General features: G+C 48.7%; 1 protein-coding gene and 1 long non-coding RNA gene across 47 annotated transcripts in view; one reads left to right on the forward strand and one right to left on the reverse strand.

The window, feature by feature from the left end:
* Positions 1–2175: 2175 nt before the first annotated feature.
* On the reverse strand, positions 2176–3223 carry LOC146403641 (uncharacterized). The gene is made up of 3 exons (XR_014843315.1): positions 3090–3223; positions 2404–2516; positions 2176–2307 (listed from the first exon to the last, which is right to left on the reverse strand). It is a non-coding gene; the product is annotated as an uncharacterized LOC146403641 (long non-coding RNA).
* Positions 3224–3615: 392 nt separating this feature from the next.
* The window catches only part of PTK2 (protein tyrosine kinase 2), a 240104-nt gene continuing 220951 nt past the window's right edge, over positions 3616–22768 (forward strand). For 45 of the 46 annotated variants that reach the window (XM_085020772.1, XM_085020777.1, XM_085020781.1 and 42 more), the window contains exon 1: positions 3616–3759. The gene's annotated coding sequence lies outside the window, so the exon portion shown is untranslated. 46 annotated transcript variants of the gene reach the window in all.

A 22768-nucleotide genomic window follows, 5' to 3' on the forward strand; every position in this document is an offset into this window, starting at 1 on the left:
GATGGCAGGTTTCAAGACAGTGTCTCCAGGGTCTGACCCCGGAGCCCGCGTACAACCAGCCCTCAGTAACAGTGTGCTCCAGGCGGTCCTTTTGACTATAGCCCCGTGATCAAGCTGATTGGTTATCTGCACAGAATTGTGCTGCAGCTAACCGAGGACACTTAATGAGGGCATCACGAGGGCAAGGACTCTGCTGAGTGTTTTATAGGATGCTTCACTCCCCGCGCCCGCATCCTCTATAAGCCCCATTTCATAGGCGAGACGTTAAGGCAGCCTGCCCGGCATCAGATGCTGCTGAATAGCTGCACTCATCCCTGCGTGCTCCAGGGAAGAGGAGGGGCCATTACACAACATGCTCCTCCCCTAGTGGCTCTGTTTGCCCTTCTCATTTGCATCCCTTCTTCCCCGTGCCCTTCCTCCACTTTCTTCCTTTATGAAGTGAAAGAATAATTGAAGCTGCCCTTCAAGAGCATCAGGTTCAAACAAATCACAGGAAACCCCAGGAAGTGAAAGTATCAGTTGTCTCTGACTGTGTAAAAAACTACCCCCAAATGAGAGGCTTAAAAACCACAAGTTTTTATTTTATTTGCTCATAACTCTCTGGTTTGGCAGTTTGGGCTGGGTGCAGCGGGATAGTCCTGCTGGTCTCTCTGGGTGGCAGGTGGCCGCAGCTGGCGGAAGGCTTGACTGGGGCTGGGTGATCTACCACAGCCTCACGCATGTGCCTGGCGGTTGGCGGCCTGTTGGCCAGGGTGCCTAAGTGGCCACTCACTAGGCTAGCTAGGGCTTGTTTAAGAGGGTGAAAAGAAAACTGCACGGCTTAAGGCTTCAGCTCAGAAGTCATACATCACTTGTGACACATTTTATTGGTCAAAGCAAGTTACAATATCTGTCCAAATTGAAGGAGTGAAAAAGTAGATTCCAGGAGTTCCCATCGTAGCTCAGCAGTTAACAAACCTGACCAGGATCCATAAGGATCCAGGTTCCATCCCTGGCCTCGCTCAGTGGGTTAAAGATCCGGCGTTGCTGTGAGCGGTGGTGTAGGTCACAGATGCGGCTCAGATCCCCCGTGGCTCTAGCTGTGGTGTAGGTGGGCAGCTACAGCTCTGATTTGACCCCTAGCCTGGGAACCTCCGTATACCACAGGTGCAGCCCTAAAAAGACAAAAAAAAAAAAAAAAAAAAAAAAAAAGAGTAGTTTCCATCTCTTGTTGGGGGGAGTGTCAAGGACTTCATGCCTATTTTATTTACTTATTTATTTTTTTGTCTTTTTAGGACCACACCCATTGCATATGGAAGTTCCCAGGCTAGGGGTCGAATTGGAGCTGCAGATGCACAACCACAGCAATGCAGGATCCGAGCCTTGTCTGCGGCCTACGCCATAGCTCACTGGCAACACCGGATCCTTAACCCACTGAGAGAAGCCAGGGATTGAACCTGTGTCCTCATGGATACTAGTCAGGTTCATTACTGCTGAGCTACAACGGGAACTCTTTGGTGCCCATTTTTAACCTACCACACTAAGCACCATCCACTTCTTCAAAGATATCCTTAATATAACCCCTTTTGTCCCTTTGATCCTTTCTCCAGATCCCATTCCCTTCTTGTACTTTTAATAAGAATTCCTGGAGTTCCCATCGTGGTTCAGCGGTTCACAAATCTGACTAGGAACCATGAGGTTGAGGGTTCAATCCCTGGCCTCGCTCAGTGGGTTAAGGATCTGGCATTGCCATGAGCTGTAGTGTAGGTCGAAGATGTGGCTCGGATCCCGAGTTGCTGTGGCTGTGGTGTAGGCCGGCGGCTACAGCTCTGATGAGACCCCTAGCCTGGGGACGTCCATATGCCGCAGGAGTGGCCCTAAAAAAGGCAAAAAGACAATTAAAAAAAAAAAAAAAAGAATTCCTCACTTTACAATATCCAAAGCCTCACTCACTCATCAAGTATTTTATTATGTACCAGGGATCCAGAAGTGAACAAAACAAAGGCCCCGCTCGACTGAATCTAACATTCTAGTGGAGGGAGCCGACAGTCCAGAAGTAAACACGCCAACAGTGTAAGGTAGTGCTGGATGTAGGTGCTCTGACAACGACAGAGCAGATGAGGACTGGTGCCTGCCTGCGAAAGAGCCGGGTAGTGGGTGGTTCCTATTCCACAGAGTGATCAGTTGACATCTAATGAGGGGACGGACATCTGAGCCTGCAGGAAGTGGGAGTAAGAAGGTCCAAGCAGAGGGGAAGAGTTCCAGGTAGAGCAGACAGCCAGTGCAAAGGTACTGGGGCTGACACTGAGAGACCCGATTCCCTACAATCTTAAAAAAATGTAACCATATACATTTCATGAAATAACATTAAAACATTTAAACATGGTAAAACGCTTGCTGCTAAGCGAAAATATTTTATTTTACCTGATTTTGTTACAGCTGAATTACAGCTCCCTCTTGAGAAGGGAATGGAGGGGCATCTCTCTGAGCTTCAGCGAGTTCACCTATTCCACCCCTAGCCTGGGAACTGCCATATGCTACGGGTGCCGCCATAAAACGCAAAAAAAAAAAAAGAGAACTGTGTGCCTATTCCTCTGACTTGGAGATCAAAGTGACACCATGAAAATGAAAGTTGTTCTGCTTCTGGTTTCATTTCCTACCACAAGTCTGACCGTGATTTCTTTTTTTTTTTTTTTTTTAAACACAAATCAGATATCACCTCCTGCTTAAAACTCTCCAAAGTCTCCCTGCTGCCTAAAGAATAAGTGTTAGGCACCTGAAAACGACTTAAGGGGCCCCTGACTACCTGTATTTTTTACACAGTCCCCCCACCATGCTCAGTCGGAAGCTGTCAGCGCTTCTCCGGCTCTCGGCTCAGCTGCCCTCTGCCTACGGGTCCTCCTCCTCCTCGTCAAGCCTCAGCACCTGGCGGCCAGCACCTTGGGGGGTAATGGCCCCAGATCGGTGCCCCGCTGGCGCTCAGGTAGATAATGCGCCTATTTCTAAGCCTCTAAAGCGCTTTTCAGACCGTCTTCCAAGATCGAGTCTTGGTATCGCCCAGCACTAGCTATGATGCCACTGCGCAAATCCTTGAGCCTCAGTTTCCCTACCTGGAAAGGGACACCTAACGCATTAGGTTGGGCGTGAAGCCTGGCGAAGTCACGGCCCGGCCCGACATCCGTGCTTCCGACCCTGAGGCAGCAGGGCCCCGACCGGGGAGGCCTCCAGAGGGCCGCGTCTGGGACTGGGGAAGGCAAGGGGTAACGCGGCTTCCCCGCAGTCCGTCCAACCCGGCCGCCCCGAAGTGCGGCCAGAGGCAAGCCCGGGCCGCCGGCTCCGCCCGCGCCGCCCCCGCCCCCGGCCAGGGCCTCCCCGGGGCCGCCAGTCGGGGCCGCAGCCACGCCCGCGCGCAGCCCCAACACGCTCGAGGCCGGGGCCTGGCGTCCCCCGCGCGATCCCGGGAGCGGCGCCGGCGGCGTGCTGGGCATGCGCGGGGCGCGGCACGCATGCCCGGTGCTCCCGGGAGGCGGAAGCTCGGGTCGGGGACGCGGCCGGCGCGCGCCGCGGGGGAGCGCGCGCCTCAGCCGTCCGTCGCGCACGCGCGGCCCGCGCCGACGCAGCAGGACCCGAGGGCGCGAGCCCGCCGCCGCCGCCGCCGCCGCCGCTGGGCCGGGACCGCCGTGCGCCCGCGGCGTGAGGCGTGGGAGGGAGCGCGGCCCGTCAGCCGCGGCGCCGCCCGGTCGTCGTCTGCGGTCGCCTCGGGCGCCGAGCGCAGTCCGAGTGAGTGCTGGGTCCGGCCGGGGCCGGGGCCGGGGCGCGGGCGGGCGAGCGGCCGACTCCGGAGCTGGTGGCTGGCAGGGCCTCGGCCCGAGGGCGGAGGGCCGCGCGGGGCGGACCGGCCAGTCCCGGCGGCGGAGACCGGCCCCTCCCGCGCCCGCCGCGGCCCCTGGAGGCCGGGCCGTGGGGAGCCCGGGACGCGGGGAAGCGGGGAGATGGGGTCGCGAGGAGGCCGGGAGCGCTGCGAGGCCGGGGGGTTCGGGGCTCGGAGAGTCCGAGGGTCTCGAGGCCGGTGTCGTGGGAAGGCCGGGGGCTCGGGGGCAGGGCGATTGGGGGGTGCGAGGAGCCCGGGGGCTCGGGGAGGCCGGGGGCTCGCGGGCCGCCGGGAGGCCGGGGATTCGGGAGCTCGGAGGGTCTGGAGGCCCGGGGGCGGGGGAGGCCGGGGGCTCGGGGAGTCGGGCCGGCCTCTGCCGGAGGGGCCGAGGGCCTCCAAAACAAAGGGGAGAGAGAGGAAGGAGGGGAAGAGGGAGATCCGCGGGGACGCGGGGGATCGGCCGGACGCCGAGCGAGGACTCCCCGGCCCGCGGCGGGCAGGGCCGGGCCTCGAACCCGCGAGCGGGGCGCCGACGCCGGCGGTGAGTCGCGGCCGGCGCTCAAGTTTCTGTCGCCCGGCGGCTTTCTCAGCGATGACCCAGAAGACCTGGCTTGATTCATTGCGCTGAGCTGCCCAAGTTTCCTCCTGTTCTCGCCCCAGCCCCCAGCTCTGCTGCGCCCGCCGAGTAGGTGGAAGCTCTGCGTGCCGCTTGGTGCTTGGTTGTATTTGATTGCAGGATTTTGTAGCTTAATGCACAAAGTAAAGGGTTTTTTTTTGGGGGGGGGGGAGTTGTTTGTTTGTTTGAGCCATTTCAACAGTGTCTTATTCTTGTTTAGTTAGCCTGCAGCTGGGTTTTTGGCAGTGAGACTAAAATAATAGTAATATTGTAGTAATTATGGGAAATGGCTGAAATACAGTCAAGTCGAAGGCGATGTAAGAGTTTGGGGGTCTGTACTTAAGATGACCATCATTGGGGTTCTTACTTAGGATGTGAACATTTTCGTGGTTGGAAAAACGGGCCATTACCGTTTGAAATGAAATACCAGAGCCTCACCCTTCATATTTTATTTGTAAAACGGGTAATGAAAATAGTCTTCGCTTTGAAATGACACAGCCAAGCGCTCGGGTTAGTGGTCCTATTTTTGACAACCTCTGAAAAGTGGGGACAAAAAACTATGTGGATGAGGTGATTAAAGATTCATAATAAATTAGCATTCAACTTACTTTGTTGAGCTACAGTGTAAATAATATTTTGGTCCAGTTGTACTGTTGTGTTAATTTTTTAAACCTTGTAATATTTAAACACTTGACACATTTAAAGGAAGTATGTGTTTCAATTTTTAACTCATAAAGATACTCTGTCTCAGAATCTTTATGAGTGTGTTATTTTATACATTAGCTGTCTTTGGGAGAACTAGTTGAGTTTACCATTAGCCTCTTCTGAACACTCTGTGCACTAAGTGCTGTGGAAACAGCAAGATCAAATATGGTAGATTCTCCTCTGAAGAATTTCTTTCAGGAAGTTCCTGTTGTGGCTCAGCGGTAACAAGGCCAGCTGGTATCCATGAGGGCGAGGGTTTGATCCCTGGCCTCGCTCAGCGGGTTAAGGATCCAGTGTTGCTCTGAGCTGTGGTGTAGGTCGCAGACGTGGCTCAGATCCTTCATTGCTGTGGCTGTGGTGTAGGCCAGCAGCTGCAGCTCTCATTTGACCCCTAGCCTGGGAACCTCCATATGCCACAGGTGCGGCCCTAAAAAACAAAAAAAAAGAAAAAAAATTCTTTCAGGTCTTTATCAAATAATGCAGTTTAATAGTGAACACCAGAAAATAGTGTTGAAAAAGCATGATCCCTTTTAAAGGAGCCTCCGTAAGACTTCAGTAAAGGACTGAATAGAAGAACCTGTACATCGTTCAGAGATGATGCATCAAGAAGCATGTCCTTGGATAAATAAAGACATTGAATCCCAAGCTTCGTATTTACGGTGTGGGGAAAGAATGCCGGGACTCCTGCAGGAGACCTTCTGAGGCTGCAGTCGCTGAAAGTGAGGAGCGTTAGATCGGGAGTGAAATTCCGCCAGTGTGGCAGTCACAAGTGTCTTCTGGGGAAAGCGGGAGGCGGCAGTAAGGCTCATGAAAATATTCTCAGCAGAAATCGTATCTGTAACACTCCTTGTCCATTGTTGGAAGGTACAAACTTGATGTGCCATTTCTCAAAACTGGGTTCTTCAGCTAGAAAACTTTTCTTACTTGGAAGTTGGAGAAGTTGTCTAATAACAAAATTGTATTGTTGAAGCTAGCTCATGTTAAAAAAATAGTTTGGCTCCCTAGAAGAAATTATTCATTATGTTCCACATATACATATATAGTCTACAGTGTATTAAAGTGTAAAAGGGAATTTAGAAAATTACTGTTTTTTCTTTGGGTGTTATTTTGAGTTAGAGAGGTAGGATCTTAGTTCCTATCTCTGAAGGTTTTATGGCCAATCTTTTTTCCCCCTGTATTTTAAAGTGTCTTTATTTTGAGAAAAATAATTAAAAATTGTCTTAAGGGTAACAAAAGATGCAGTTTAAATTTTTTTTTTTTTTTTTAAGGGCTGCAGGCACAGCATATGGAAGTTTCCAGGCTAGGGGTCGAACCGGAGCTACAGTGGCCGGACTACACCACAGCCATAGCAGCGCCAGATCTGAGCCACATCTTTGACCTATACCACTGCTCACGGCAGTGCTGGGTCCTCGACCCCCTGAGTGATGTTGGGGATCGAACCCGAATCCTCCTGGGTGCTAGTCAGGTCAGTTTCTACTAAGCCACAGCGAAAGAACACCTAAATTGTTAATATAATATGTAAATCTTGGGGAGTTCCCGTCTTGTTGAAGTGGTGAACGAATCTGACTAGGAACCATGAGGTTGAGGGTTTGATCCCTGGTCTTGCTCAGTGAGTTAAGGATCTGGCGTTGCCGTGAGCTGTGGCGTGGGTCGCAGACGCGGCTCGGATCCCACGTTGCTGTGACTGTGGTGTAGGCTGGTGGCTACAGGTCCGATTAGACCCCTAGCCTGGGAACCTCCGTATGCCGCGGGAGCGCCTCAAGAAAAGGCAAAAAGACAAAAAAAAAAAAAAAAAAAAAAAGTAAATCTTTAACTTTTAAAATTAAGCATTTTCAGTTTAGACATTTGTAGCTAGAATGTCTTGTTTCAAATTTCAGACATTACAAGTTGTGTGTTTTTTTTATCATATTTTTTTATCATATTTGTTTTTTCAGCTAGTAAACCAGAGAAATTTAGTTTCTGAAGTACTTTATGTTGTCTTAAAGCTTTAGTTTAAGAACATAGTTTCTTTGCTTTACTAAAAACCCTTTAAATAGCAAAAAATTACTGTGGAGATCTTTGGAAATTTTTACTAATGTCTGTATAAATTATTTAAAATGTTAATTTAAAAACTTTGGGCAAAGCAAATGACTTTATTTGAACTCCACGGAGTTTATGAATGCATGTACACCTGCAGATGTTAAGCTGCCTGACAGTCCTTGGGAGGACCCTTGGAGTGGAAAAGGATGGAGAGCACTTCCAGCTCACATCTGGTGTACCTGTGTTTCTCTAGCTCGCCGGCTACGTGTAGAAGTTAGGCTTTTTGGAGTTCCCTTCGTGGCTCAGGTGTTAACAAATCCAACTAGGATCCATGTGGATGCTGGTTCCACCCCTGGCCTTGCTCAGTGGGTTAAGGATCCGACGTTGCCTTGAGCTGTTTCGTAGGTCGCAGAGTCGACTTGAATCCCATGTTGCTGCGGCTGTGGCATAGGCTGGCGGCTGTAGCTCCAATTTGACCCCTAGCCTGGGAACGTCCATGTGCTGTGGGTGCAGCCCTAAAAAGAAAAAAAAAGAAGTTTTTTTTTCCCCTCTTGTGTAAAACAGTGTTTAGCAGTGGATTTTTTGAGTCCTTTATTGCTTTTTCTTGCTACTGACATTTTGGTGAGGTTTTTTTCCTTTCTCATTTCATGACTTCCAAAAGTCAACCTAGTGCAAGAGAAGTGAAATTCATATCTCCCAGTTTCTGGTGTTAATTTCTAGGAATTGTGCCAAATCTTACTCTTCAGAACTGTACAAATGTGTTTCTGATTATAAATCAGCAGAGGAACCCCCTCTGTTCCTATCTATCACATTTGTATTTTTTTTTTTTAACTCGGCTCTGTGATAGAAACAAATTCAGGTACGTGTATATAGTTCAACTTTTAGTTTAAATGGAATTTTTAGTAAGAACTGCTAATTATAGTCTGATTTGCATAAACACTAATGAAATGGTTTATAGACAAAAGTAGGAAATACATGTTTTCCCCTGAGTGGTACTATTCTCGCTTTTTAGTAGTTGGAAACCTCTGCTTCCAACTAGTAGCACCACCACAAAGTTTAGCGTCTATTTTTTTTTTTTTTTTTTTTTTTGTCTTTTTGCCATTTCTCGGGCCACTCCCGTGACATATGGAGGTTCCCAGGCTAGGGATCGAATTGGAGCTGTAGCCACCGGCCTACACCAGAGCCACAACAACGCGGGATCCCAGCCGCGTCTGCAACCTACACCACAGCTCATGGCAGCGCCAGATCTTTAACCCACTGAGCAAGGCCAGGGATCGAACCCGCAACCTCATGGTTCCTAGTCAGATTCGTTAACCACTGAGCCACTGTGGGAACTCCATGTTTACCATCTTTAAGGACGTGAAGGTGTTTTCTCACAAACTTTGTGTTTAATTAATGCAGTAATCGTACCAAAATCTTATTTATGTACCTTGCTGTTTACTGTAAACTCATTTTCAGATCAAGAAAAAAATGCCTAGTCATGCATTTGAGTATTATCCAGTGATGGGGAAGAAGATACTGGGTCCCCGTGTGGGGACCATTTGTTGTTGGCAGGTGTTATTACCTTTTTACAGATGAATTACACACGGGAGAGGCTCTGTCTTGCAAGTTGCGTTTGTTAAACACCACGTGGCAGATCTGAGCTGAGTGCCCCAGTGCTTTATCTCAATTCCTCACGACAACCCTTGAGTTGTACTGCTTATTCCCTCGTTTTGTAGGCAAGGCACCCAAAGTGTTGAGTTAGAGTGGCACACCCTGGGGATCCTGGTGGGCCAGACCTGAGGGACTGTCCAGTGCAAGTTCCAAACACCATGTGTGCGGCCTCCCTGGCCGGAAAAGCAGCGGTCTGTAACATCGTGATCCAGTCTTCTGTCGTAGGGGCGACTAGTGTGCTAGGGTAAGGCTCAGGTCTGGGAGAGTTTATGTAATTATGCTTTCTAGTCGAATCTGAAACTTGCAGGTCATGAAGTTCTTATCTGGCCAGCGTAGTATGGGTAAACATTTTAATGAATATACTGCAGTTGTTTAATTATTTGGAATTAATTTAGAATTAGATAGATTAAAAAGTATAATACGTGATATAGTGATTGATGCTTCCTATTTGTCGAAGGATCTGTTTTAGTAACTTCCACATTTACAGAGCTTTTTCCACTGGTGACTTTTTGGGGAGGTTGATGTTGTTTGGAGACAGTTTTGTGGGAAGCAGGGCATACGTAAGGGAAAAACCAATTGCACATTGCTCTCACAGGTGTGAGCCCTTGGTAGCAATCTAGTATTTATAATCCCTGACGCATTGCTGCTCTATAAATGTTTCTGAGATGAACGTGCTTATTCTCACCAACTTAGAATTTTCCATTCTGCTTGTAAGAGTTGGCATATACTCTGCTCCTTTATTTGGGGCCAGTGAACCAAACCAAGGCTTAAAAGAACCTAAAAAGTTGTGTCTATGGGCTCTCTGTGCCTGGCACCTCCCTTCTGCCTCCTCTGTACTGAAAGCCCTGCTGTCTGGTGGCTTGGATTCTGCTGTGAACTGTGGTGCTTGTCATGTCTGCTGGTGACCAAAACACCACACCAGTTTGTCCTTAAGGCCAGAAAGAAGAGCTTAAACGCTTTTATACATTGTATACATTGTATATTTTTAGTGGTTTGTGTGTCTTCTCAGAGAATTTAAGCACCACTAGTGCAGAAACTTTGTTTTACACACTTTGGCATCCCCAGTGTCTGACACAGTAAATATTTGTTGAGTAGAAGAACCTAGGCTTATTAATTACTGGAGAAGAGCTATTGCATCAGTCAGCTGTCTACTGTTATGTTTGCCTTGGTTAAAGGACCTCACTTAAAAACCACATAAGACTTCATACCAGGGGAGAATTGGATTATCTGTGTTTTCACCTTTGTCTGCTTTATTTTATTTTCTCTTTTTAGGGTTGCAGGTGCAGCATATGGAAGTTCCTAGGCTAGGGGTGGAATTGGAGCTGCAGCTGCCAGCCTACACCATAGCCATGCCAGATTCGAGCCACGTCTGCAACCTACACCACAGCTTTCAGCAGTGCCGGATCCTTAACCCACTGAGTGAGGCCTGGGATCAAACCCACATCCTCGTGGACACTAGTCAGCTTAGTTACACTGAGCCAGATGGGAACTCCCATCGGCATTATTTTAGATTTTGCTCTCATCACACCTGGGCCAGGAAAAACATTGCCCTGCCCCTTTACAACTTGGAAATGTTCTTTCTTTCTAGAAAACAATCCTGTCGGAATTGATCTTGTGTTTGTTAGGACATACTCTAAGTTCTGAAGACATGGAAAAATGCTCAAGGTGACAGAACAAGTGGGATTTATAAAAGCTCCTTGATTACTGGTCCAGAGGCTCTAATGCATTTTTCACTAATCAGCCTGATTCATAGGATGCTGTTCAAGGATGTCGTTATGCTCTGAAACCATTTTTAAAAACCCATCTTCCTGTTGCTGCAGCGCCGCTTAGGCAGCATGCCGGCTCGCCCTTGACGTGCTGTGTCTCTCCCGCTCGGGTGGGGGGAGCCAGCCTTTGGTGAAGAGGAGCAGTGTGTGCTTTCTCAGCACCCTGCCCTCCGTCTTGCTGAGCTGCTCGTCCGCTCCAGGTTGTTGGCGGTGCTTCTCAGTGGTCACAGCTGGGCAGCCTCCCCGTCACTCAGGCCCCACCTCTGAATCCGACTCTGGGGTGGGGTCATGAGCTTTAACTTGCTGTCCTGGAGCTTCTGGTTTAGAGTGTTTTTGTTTTCTTTCTTTTCTTTTTTTTTTTTTTTTGGTCTTTTCTAGGGCTGCTTCCCACGGCATATGGAGGTTCCCAGGCTAGGGATCTAATCAGAGCCTACACTACAGTTCACAGCAACCCCGGATCTTCAACCCACTGAGTGAGGCCAAGGATCGAACCCGAAACCTCATGGTTCCTAGTCGGATTCGTTAACCACTGTGCCACGACGGGAACTCCTGTTTTCCCTCTTTTGTTTTTTTGCTTTTTAGGGCTGCGCCCGCTGCATATGGAAGTTCCTAGGTTAAGAGTCGAATTGGAGTTGCAGCTGTGGGCCTTCAGCAACTCGGTATCTGAGCCTCATCTGCAACCTACACCATAGCTCTCAGCAATACCTTAGAGTGTTTTCAAAGAAATGCCCATTGTAGCAGGCAAAAGTCAGTCATAAAATGACAGAGGTGTGTGGAGGCCTCTTCCTTGACCACTTAGATTTGTTAACAAGCTTACCTTCACCTCAGGACTCTCAAATATGTTTTTAAGGATTTTTGGAGTCTTGCAAAGACCTCACAGCTCCTTTTGTTTAGAGATTTTTGAATGTTGTATGCCGAGACCACTTAATTCTTTTGAACCTTGGGGTGGATTTTAAGTGAACAGCCTTAGGTTGAAAGAGCAGTTTGTATGGCTCTGGACTTGCGGCTTTTTACAAATAGCAGGAGAGTGTGGACAAGTGAGTGCTTCAGGCCCATGCTCCCTGGTGGTTTTGTTTTGCTGCTGAAAACTTGGCTCTCTTACACTAGAGTCAGGGTCATTGCCAAGTCTTGGGGTGACTAATGAAGCAATATTGTGTGAATTGATTCTATGCCTGACATTAAATTCGTATCGAATTTTAATAACTTTAGTTTTGGCCTTTTGGCTTTTCCTTTTTTCCCCAAGAAGGTGGCTAAGTGAAAGCTAGGCAGTGGACCAGGATTGGTGATGTGCCTTGTGCAGAATTCGATGCATCTGTTGGTAAATAGAATATTGTCAGCTCAGGGACAAGGATTCTCTATTACCCTTTGCGTGGCTGTGGGTCCCCCACAGCTGCCTTATACTGTGAGAGCAGATGGGCAGTCAGGAGTTGCTTAATGACTGAAGAAGCCTCTCCTGCTGAGGTCCTGGAAGGAGTCGGTTCAAGAGACGAAAGCAGATGACTTGTGGTGAGGGGTCTTCAAGTGTGTGAGAGTTGCTACAAAGGTAGAGAGGAGAGCTTGTCAAGGACAAATGGAATTAAGTGTGGTATTATCTCCAAACAGTGAGAAGTTTGTTTTCATGTGAATTTCCTCCGCTTTACCCCCCCACCCCGCCCATGATCAAGCTTTTAGTCGACTGCACAGCTCCCTGAAAGCAGAAATAATAGAAAGGAGCTGGTGGAAAAGAGCTGTTTGGAACAGTTTCTCCTTAAAACTGGTCAAGTGAAATTAAAGTTCTACTTCATAGTCTCCCATTAATGTGACTTCTGTTAAATGTACAGCTCCCCCTCGGTAAATGGGGGGACTGGCTCCAGGACCCTCCTTGTATCCTCAAGGCCCTTATAGTAAACCCCCCACCCCAGTATTTTCAGTCCAAGGTTGGTTGCAGCTGAACCTGAGGATACGTAGGGCTGACTGCACTTCAGCGTGCCTGGCCCACAGTGGCTTCTGGGTGAGTGTCTGTCCGTCAGTGACCCCCTGTGACACCCCACTGAACTGTCAGGCCCCAGCCCCACCAGCCTGTCAGTCTCCCTCTCCACCCCTTCTGCTGGTTATAATGAGATTGCACTTTTTTTTTTTTTTTTTTTTTTTTTGGTCTTTTTGCCTTTTCTAGGGCCACACCCGCGGCATATGAAGGTTCCCAGGCTAGGGGTCGAATCGGAGCTGTAGCCTCTGGCCTACACCACAGCCACAGCAACACGGGATCCGAGCCTCGTCTGTAACCTACACCACAACTCACAGCAACGCCAGATCCTTAACCCACTGAGTAAGACCAGGGATCGAACCCGCAACCTCATGGTTCCTAGTCGGATTCGTGAACCACTGCGCCACGACAGGAACGCCTGAGGTTGCACATCTTTTTGTACACTTACTGGCCATTTGGGTTCACTGTTTTGTGAAGTGCCCATGTTTTTCTATTAGTTTTTGAGAAATTTATTTGTAGACTTTTTTTATTTTTTATTTTTTGTCTTTTTAGGGCCGCACCTGTGGCATTTGGAAGTTCCCAGGCTAGGGATCGAATGGGATCTGTAGCTACCCGCCTACACCACAGCCATAGCAATGTCAGATCCCAGCCACGTCTGCGGCCTATACCATAGCTCACAGCAACGCCGGATCTGTAATCCACTGAGTGAGGCCAGGGATCGAACCCACATCCTCATGGTTCTTAGTCGGATTCGTTTCCACTGCACCACGGGGGGAACTCTGACTTCTTTATGTATTCAGAGCGTAGGTCCTTTGTTACCTGTAAGTTTTGCCACTTCTCTTGCCATTTCACTGACACGGTGTAGGGCGGTGTTGTTTTGTTTTTTAAGAGCAGTTCTTAAGTTTAATGTAGTGCAGGCTGTCATTCTTTTCCTTTACGGATGGTGCTTTTTGTCATGCCCTGTGCGGAGATCGTGAACTGAATTCCTCTGGTAATTTCAGAATGCTTCCTGATTTTGCCTTCCGCCTTTGATTTATAATTCGATGTGCAGTGAGAAGAAGGGACCCAGTTTCAACAACATGTGGACATCTCCTTGTCCCAGAACCGTTTATTGAAAAGAGCGTCTTTTCCCCGGGCCCTCTGGTGTCAGCTTTGTTGTAAATGCAGGGTCCGCATGTGCGTGTGTCCACTTGTGGTCTCCACTCCACTCCGCTGGCACTGCGCTCCCTATGGCATTGTGGCTTATGTAGCGAGCCTCATCCCCACCCTCCCCCCCGGGGTTCTCCTTCAGGGGCCTTGACCGTCCTCGACCCTTTGCAGATCCACACACTCTTCTACGGTCACTTGGCAACGTCCCGGGAAAATGCTTCTGGTTGTTTGGGTGACATGGAGCGCATAGATCCGTGTGTAGAGTGTCGTTTCCAGCTTGGGGTTCTCACAGATAAGCAAGTCTGTGGGTATTTTTGTACGAGTCTTTTTGTGGACCCAGGCCTGCATTTCTCTGGGGGACACTTGTGTTTAGGACTGTAATGGTTGGATCATAATGGTAGGTACATGTGTTGCTTTTTAAGAAAGTGCCAGACTGTGTTCTAGAGTGGCTGTACCCTTTACATCCCTACCAGCAGTGTAGGAGGGTTCCAGTTGCTCTGTATCATTGGGGCAAGATGATGGTTAGTCTTTTAAATTTTAGCCATTCTAATAGATGGGCGATGGTACTTCATTGTGGTTTGAATTTACGTTTCCCAAATGCCTTAATAACATTGAGTATCTTTTTATATACCTGCTTGTCATCCATCTCTTTTTTTTTTGTCTTTTGTCCTTTTTAGGGCTGTGCCCGTGGCATATGGAAGTTCCCAGGCTAGGGGTCTAATTGGAGCTGTAGCCACCAGCCTATGCCAGAGCCACAGCAGTGCCAGATCCGAGCCACATCTGTGACCTACACCATAGCTCATGGCAATGCCAGATCCTTAACCCACTGAGCGAGGCCAGGGATCAAACCTGCAACCTCTTGGTTCCTAGTTGGATTCCTTTCCACCGCTCCACAGTGGGAACTCCATACTCCATCTCTTTAATGTTCAAATCTTTTGTCTATTAAAAAAACCTTTTTTTTTTTCCTTATTGGTGGATTCTTTACATATTCTAGATGCAGGTCCTTTATCAGATGTTTTCTATGCTTTTCTCCCATGCTCTGGCTTGTTTTTCTCCATTCTCTTAACAGTGTTTTGTGGACCAGAAGTTATAAATTTTGATGATGTCACACTTACCAATTTGTTGTTTTACGGAGTGTGCTTTTTTTGGTGTTATATTTAAGAAATCTTTGCCTGATCCTCAGTCACAAAAGTTTTCTCCTTTTTCCCCCCACCTCTAAAATTTTCTAGTTTTGGGTTTACATTTAGGCCTGTGATTCATTTGAGGTAGTTTTTGCTTATGGTGTGGGATATGGACGCAGATCTTATTTGTAGGGCTCTCCTGAGCCTAGAGCGAAGGTGGCTCCCTCCAGAGATCGTCTGTTTTTGCTTTGACCAGTCTGAGGTCCCCTTAAACCATGTTGAAGGGTTGAGGGTTTCTGGGCCACACCGAGCTGTCAACTGACTCACCCTTCGTGAGCTGACTCACCTCTGGTGTACTCTCCTCCTGGGCTGTGCAGCCTTCGGGGTCCCACTTATGGAGGGAGGGTTGGACACTCTGGGGAACCTGGCCTTTAAGTCCTGTCCTCTTTCCCAACACTGTTGTGAAGACGAAAGTTGAAAATTTCAGAGTTGGCAAGTGACTTCAGGGCAAAAGTAGTGTTTTTGCTTATTTTTCTCTGGGTTCCTGATTTCACTTCAGTGTTGACCTATTATTTCCTCATTGTCCTGTCAGTTTCTGGTTGCTTTTAAGATTTTTAAAACTATCCATCTTTTTAAAGCTTTTTCAGCGGAGGGTTGGACTGAATAACATCACCTGCAGTGAAGGGGCCACGCAAAGTTCTCTTTCGTTTCACTCAGTGTCTGGAGTCTAGACTTGGATGCACTCTTTCCTGTAGTGGCCACTAGCCACGCGTGGCTGTTTAAATTAAAATGAGATAAGATTAACAGTTCTGTTCCACAGCCACAGTAGCCCCATTTCAAGGGCTCAGAACCCATCCGATGGTGCAGATGGAACATTTTCATGGTCCAGGCAGTCTTGTTGGACGGCCCTGGCCCGACTGCACACCCAGCAGGGCTGCGTGTGACGCACGATCTGCCTTGGAGGACCCCTAACACAGGTGTCCTTGCAGCTTCAAGTTGGACTTTTTCTGGAACCTACCCGCAGCCAAAACAGATGACTGAGCCCCTCTACTAGGCGTCCGTGAGGGCCTCCAGAAGGTGCAGCGTGGATGTGCAGGCCGGTGTGGGCATGGAGGGGGGCTGCGGGGCGCCGAATAGGAAGCCGATAAGTACGGAGCACAGATCTGCCGATTTAAGCGGGGTTTGGTGGGAACATCGGTTATGTGTTGAGCTGAGTGGGCCCTCGTCCGACACCGGGCTGTTGAAGCCGGAATTCGGCAAGTGCTGTGCGGGGCGGGGGGCGGCAGGATGCAGCACTGCCCACTCCTGAGGGGCCCACGGAAGGAGCCTGGGGCAGGGGAGAGGAGGGGAGCGTGGGCTAGGTGCAGGGAAGACGGGCAGACATCGTCGTGGGCGAGGACAGGAGAGGCTGGTTTCCGGCACCTCCGTTCGGTGCTAGAGGAAGAGAGGTGGCAGAAAGCACAGATTTCACTGGGGGCTTCCTGTCAACTGGTAGGAGTGTTGTGACCGCCAGGGCCGTGTGGGCAGCTCCCTGTGCAGCGCACAGAGCACCAGTCTTTGGAGAACCGGTTCGCGGTCAGGATCCCAGGACCTGAGGACGTGCTGGAGCAGCCCTGGCCTTCCCTTTCTGCCAGCTTCCCTTGCTGCAGTTTGGCGGGCGAGTGGGCAGGCTTCCCGGAACCTGGGGCGTGGTGACGAGCCGCCGTCTGTCGTCTGTGCCTCCAGGACCAAGGGTTCCTGGCTGTGAAGGCTCCGTCAGAAGGCGGGGGCGGGGGTTCGGGGAGAGGTCAGGGCCACAGGCACGGGCGGTCATCTCAACCCTCTCCATGGCCCCTGAGGGAGTAGCCTGCCCGCCCTTGTCTGCCTTCCTTTTGGGATCAGAGGGCAAGCCGGAGGGTGAAAGCTGAGTGTCCCTATAGTGGGTATGTATTTGCCCTGGACAGACTGCCTCAGAATATAGTGTGTGGGTGCCCCATATCAGGGCTTCTCCAACCCACAAATGCACATCCGTCACCCAGGGAGCTTGTTAAATGTTAGGTTCGAATTCAGGCTGTCTCGGGTGGGCATCAGATTTGGCTCCCAGGTGATGCCAGTGCTGGTGGTCTGTGGTTCCCTCTTCCAGTAGCAAGGTCGTGGTTTTCAAAGTATGGGTCAGAAGATGGCACTGGTTCACTTAGTGGGAACGTTGAGTAACTGCAGTGGTGAAGGGCAGGGCCTTGGGGTCAGAATCCTTGTGGTCTTGGGCTAGTTTGTTAACCTCTCTAATCTCAGTTTCCCAGTTAGTTAAGTCGGCCACATGGAACCAAATGCTGGTGAGACAGAGACGATGTGTGGCATGTCAAGTTCTGCTGTTCATTAGCACATGGCCTTCTGAGATGTTTCCCAAAGGTAATAGCGAAAAGTAAACATTTGCATTTAAAGGTTGCCAGTTGTTAAGGTTCTCAGTCTTCCCTGCCTCTTTGCCCATTTTGTGAAACGAAGCTCAGAGAGAAAGGGGTGGTGGTGTTTCCTTCACTTACTGCTCTGTCCACAGAGGAGCCAGGCAGAAGGCCTTGTCCCTGAGGAGGGTACTCGCATACCTCTTCATGTGGACCGTGCAGCACGGGGCAGGCGCCGCAGTTACAGTGCCTTTCTCACACAGTAAAACGAGAGGCACAGGCGCTTGTGTTGAGATTTCCACAGACGCCGGATGTGAAGGTGGTACCACTTGTTTCCCGTAGGTGACATCCTTCCAGCCTCTCAGTTCGTTGCTGACAGCCTCTTCCTTTCTCTTAGCATCAGAATTTACGGTGTTGTGTCTTCACATAGATTTTTAAATAAGCATCTCTCTCTCTCTCTCTTTTTTTTTTTTTTTTGGATCTTTTTAGGGCTGCACCCATGGCATATGGAGGTTCCCAGGCTAGGGGTCGAATCAGAGCTGTACACCACAGCTTATAGTAATGCCAGATCCTTAACCCACTGAGCAAAGCCAGGGAGCGAACCTGTGTCCTCATAGATACTAGTTGGGTTCGTTAACCACTGAGCCACGATGGGAACTCCTTTTCTTTTTTTTTTTTTCAACTTGCCAGTCGTGAGGGTGGTGGAAAATCATTTTGTACTGAGGATTTGGGGAGAGGCATAAATGGGAATTGTGTAATTGTTCACTATGTGGGTATTGTACCTAATAATTAAAGTTGAAGTATAAATCTTCAACTTTAAAGCTCTGTGGATATTTTCGGACGTGCAAAACAGGTCGTTGTAATCAGCTCCCTCTGTATTCGTCACCACCTTTGGCAGGTATCATTCATTAACTTCGTTACGTCGAAGCAGAGCTGCCACTTTACAGTGAAATGATGTGACGGCACTTGCTTTGGGAACGTATGCTGTGTTGGGCAGATATTGGGGCTCTTGCTAAAATATGGCATACCAGTTCATGACACATTTCTTTCAAAAGCTGGGCAGGGTTCCGGTGTAACTATAACTTTTTAAAGAGGGCCTTATGCAGATGCTTGTCTAGTAGCGCTCGTGCCCTGGGGTTGTGCACGTCGTGGGGTCCCTCCATAGCCTGGGAACCTGGAGTCGAAAGGATCTGTCATTTCAGTCTGTTTTTCTTATACTCGAGTCAAAATAAACTGATGTTATTTTAGCTTTGCTTTGCTTTGCTGTATTGGTTTAATGCTCCTGATAGAAGCCCGTATCTGTTTTTTTTTTTTAACTTAGTCATGAGGGCAGAGAAGCTTGAAGCCTTAATAGAACAAGATTCATCAGAGAAATAAGCTTAATATGCTAGTCTTTTTCTTTTTTTGCTTTTTAGGGCCTTGCCCGTGGCATGTGGAAGTTCCCAGGCTAGGGGTTGAATGGGAGCTACAGCTGCCAGCCTACACCACAGCCAAGGCAACTTGGGATTCGAGCCGTGTCTGCGACCTACACCTCAGCTCACAGCGACACTGGATCCTTAACTCACTGAGCAAGGCCCCAGATTGGACCAAGTCCTCACGGATGTTGGTCGGGTTCATAGCCACTGAGCCACAGCAGGAACTGCTGTGCTCGTCTCTTTTTAAGAGTGATTTTATTGAGCACTGCAGAGGTAGAGAAGAACAGCGGTAAGGTGCGGGGAGGTGCGGGTCCAGAGTGCTCTGAGCGCCTGGAGGAAGGACACCCGGCTCTGCAGAGGTGCTGGCCAGCTTCCCAGGAAGCATTTAGGCTTCGGTCCCCAGTCCTCAGCCCTGCCATTCCAGCCCCAAAGCAGGCAGGGGCTGCAGGGAGACCGGTGGGCTGTTCCACCACAATTTTATTTTTGCATCCTAAAATTTAAATTTCATACAATTTTACATGCAATGAAATGGCACTATTCTCTAATTATTTCTTTAATCATATACAGTGTAAAGGTCATTTTTAGCTCGTGGGCTGTACAAAAACAAGCAGTGTGGACCAGTCTGGCCTAGAGAAGAGTAAAGTGGGCCGGCACCTCCCGCCGTGAAGGCCTGCGTGCCTCGGTCAGAGCCCTCCGCCCTTGGCTCAGCCCCTTTAGCTGCCTCCTCCTTCTGCAAGCCCTGGCGTCATTTGTTCTTTCCTTGCTTTATTTTCCCTGTCACTGACTGTGGCTGAAAATCTGAGGGCATGATGTCGGTTCCCTCCCTTATCCCTGGCATGTGAGGCGGGGGTCACGGAATGAATATTGTGGCTGCCCTCTCTTATCTTTGTGTTAGTTTTGTGTGCTTTGAGCTTTGTATTGGGGAGTCCCGTGGCATGTGCTTTAGGTGACTGCTCAGTGTTGCGATTCCGAGACCATCAGAGGCGATGTACACTCATCAGTGTTTGTTACCTCTCGCTGTCGTGAGATTCGGTCTCCAGTTGATAGGCATTTGGGTGGTTTCCAGCCTCGCTGTTGTGGACACTGCTGCCCACGTGCGAGGTGTGTCTCGACTGCACATGTGAATGCCGTGGCTGGTTCTGGGCCTTGGGCTTGACTGCTAACTGCCAGTTGCTTTCAGAGTAGTCCTGCCAGTGTGCATCCCCCGATGAAAGGAGGAAGTGACTCCTGCTGCTCGCCACCCTTGCCAGTCCTTTGTTTGGTCTGTTTTTCAGTTGTGCCATTCTGGCCAACTTATGGAATAGTATCTGCCTGCGGCTTCCCTTGGGTTTCTCGTGTTACTCATTACGTTGATCCTCTCTTAATATGCTGGTCCTACCTCTTCTCTTCTGTGAGGGGCCTGCGAAAATATTAACCTACTGATGTTTTTCCGTGGATTACTATCCTTTGCCATTGTCATTAGAAGTTGTGAATATTTTTTTCCAGTTTGTAGTTTGTCTTTTTAGTTTTGAGGTGTCTTGTCTTGGAACTGAAGTTTTTCTTTCTCTTTTTTTTTTGTCTTTTGTCTTTTTAGGGTCCCACCTGTGGCATATGGAAGTTCCCAGGCCAGGGGTCGAATGGGAGCTGCAGCCCTGGCCTACGCCACAGCCACAGCAACACGGGATCCAAGCTGCATCTGCGACCTACATCACAGCTTGCAGCAACACCGGCTCCTTAACCCCGACTAGCGAGGCCAGGGATCAAACTCAAATCCTCATGGATACTAGTCGGGTTCTTAACCCATAGAGCCGCAATGGAAACTCCTAAAGTTCTTAATTTTAATGTTGACCTTATCATTCCTTTCCTCTGTGATTTGTTTTTTTTTGGGTGTCATATTTAAGGAATCTTTCTTTACCCAAGGGCTATAATTTGATCCGAGGTATTTTTATTATTTAGTTCAGAAAGCATTTATTGTTTCATTCGGTAAATATGTTCACTAGTTAGGTGTGTTTTCTAATTTCTGTTAAGAGCCTTTGATGACTCATGGTTTATTTTAGGATTTGGTAAATTCCAAATGAATGAACTTTTTCAGATGTACCTTGTGAGTTCTTTCTAAAATTGGGTTGTAGTAAGAAAATGTTGTGTGTGGAGCCACTCTTTGACATTCATGATAGCGTTCATAGACCCTGTCATGGTTCAGCGTGGCTGTATCTTGGTCTTAAACTTCTGGGCGCCCAGCTATGTAAACTGTAGCTATGCATAATTTATACTTTGGTTATGAAAAAAGATGAATAGATTAGACTGAAAAATGGAGTTAATAAAGAGTTTTTTATATTTCATTTCTGCCTCTGGAAACACTTGCTTTATTTCCTGACTAAAGTTGAGGTGTTATCAGCTCCTGGACTCTCTTTTGTCCAGGCTGAAGCTTCAGAACAGGTGACTGACTGCCTGCTGGTTTGTTTCAGCTCCGCTGGTGGGCAGGGGTCATGCGGCTGCTTTCTTTCAGTGGCACTTGTTAATTAAGCTGTTTGATTTTACTTTCTCAAGGACTGATTTAAAAAAGAAAAGAAAATGTGTAGGGTCGTCCCCCCCCCCCCCCCCCCCCCGCATTTTAGGGCCGTACTTGGGGCATATGGAAATTCCCAGGCTCGGGGTCAAATTGGAGCTATAGCTGCCTGCCTTTGCCACAGTCACAGCAACACCAGATCTGAGCCACATCTGGGACCTACACCACAGCTCATGGCAATGCTGGATCCTTAACCCACTGAGTGAGGCCAGGAATTGAACCCACATCCTCATGGATACTAGTTGGGTTCTTAACCCACTGAGCCACATGGGAATGCCAGAAAATTTGTAGTTTGTAGTTATACCAAGATCTTTTAGCCTAGTGCTTGTTTGGGGTATCCATTTCATTTTTGTTTTGTTTGTTTGCAAAAAGTAGCATTGACTTGAAAATGATCAAAATTATGAGTCAGAAATTAAATTTTATTCCTCTTCTACCATCTCAGGTAATTGAAGGTGTCTGGGCATCATGGTTTGTTTAGAGAGGCAGGTACTGCCTCTCTGTCTTGTATCATGTGACTTTTTTTTTTTTTTTTTTTTTTTTGCTTTTAGGGCCGTTCCTGCGGCATATGGAAGCTTTAGGGGCTCCAGCTGCCAGCCTCCACCACAGCCACAGCAATGTGGGATCTGAGCCGTGTCTGTGACCTACACCATAACTCACGGCAACGCCAGATCCTTAACCCACTGAATGAGATCAGGGATCAAACCCGAATCCTCATGGATCCCAGTCGGCTTCGTTCCCCACTGAGCCACAGAGAGAACTGTTATGGGACTTTTGACAAGTTGTTTTGTTTTGTGACTCTCATTTCCCTCACCTATGAAGTCTAGTGTTTATAATCTCAGCCTTTAAGGGTATATGCGCAGTACTGTGTAAAGTGGGGACAAATGTGAGATGTCGGGATTGGATCTTACCTGGACTCAGTGTTTTGTTTCTAAAGGCCCAGTCTTTTCCACTTACGTGTTTCCCTAGTTTGTTTTTGAGCTGGTCTAGTCTGTTCATCCAGCCCTGGTGGTGCAGACACGAGCGGGCAGGACTGGTTCAGGTCAGTCACGTGCGGTGTGATGTCACAGTGGCCCTGTCACAGCAGGAGCTCTGAGGACCTGGAGGCACATCCTCAGTTATGGCCAAGCTCAGGTGTCAGCAGACGTTCTCTTTTAAAGGCCAGATGGTGAACACTTCAGGCTTCGCAGGCCACATATGGCCTGTCACAATTTTTTTTTCCCCTTTAACTCTTTAAAAACATAAAAATCATTCTTAGGCCAGGAATCATGCAAAAACTGGCTATAGACCAGCTGCAGCAGGATCCATGGAAAGTCAGTGGAAAATGAGAAGAGGAGGTGCCTTCAAGACAGGCCTCGCCCTTGCAAAGGCCCATGTGGAGGCCTGTGGGGCTAGGGTGTGTGGAACTGGATGTTTCTGTCAGGTCTGGAGTACAGGGTGGGCTGGGTAAGAAGGCGGCGAAGTTGGTATTATAGGTGAGATCAGAGCAGTTTGTACTTGATTCTGATGCAGAGCAGATTTATTTAGCGGGAGGAAGTTTGGGCTGGATGAGTATACGGGCGCTGTTGCAGTAATGCACTTGAGAAGGGGT

This window comes from Sus scrofa, chromosome 4 (assembly GCF_054392235.1).
Source record: "Sus scrofa isolate SSC_HxYL_T2T_F1_AM1 chromosome 4, Sscrofa_HxYL_maternal_Yorkshire_Landrace_v2.0, whole genome shotgun sequence".
Classification (NCBI taxonomy): domain Eukaryota; kingdom Metazoa; phylum Chordata; class Mammalia; order Artiodactyla; family Suidae; genus Sus; species Sus scrofa.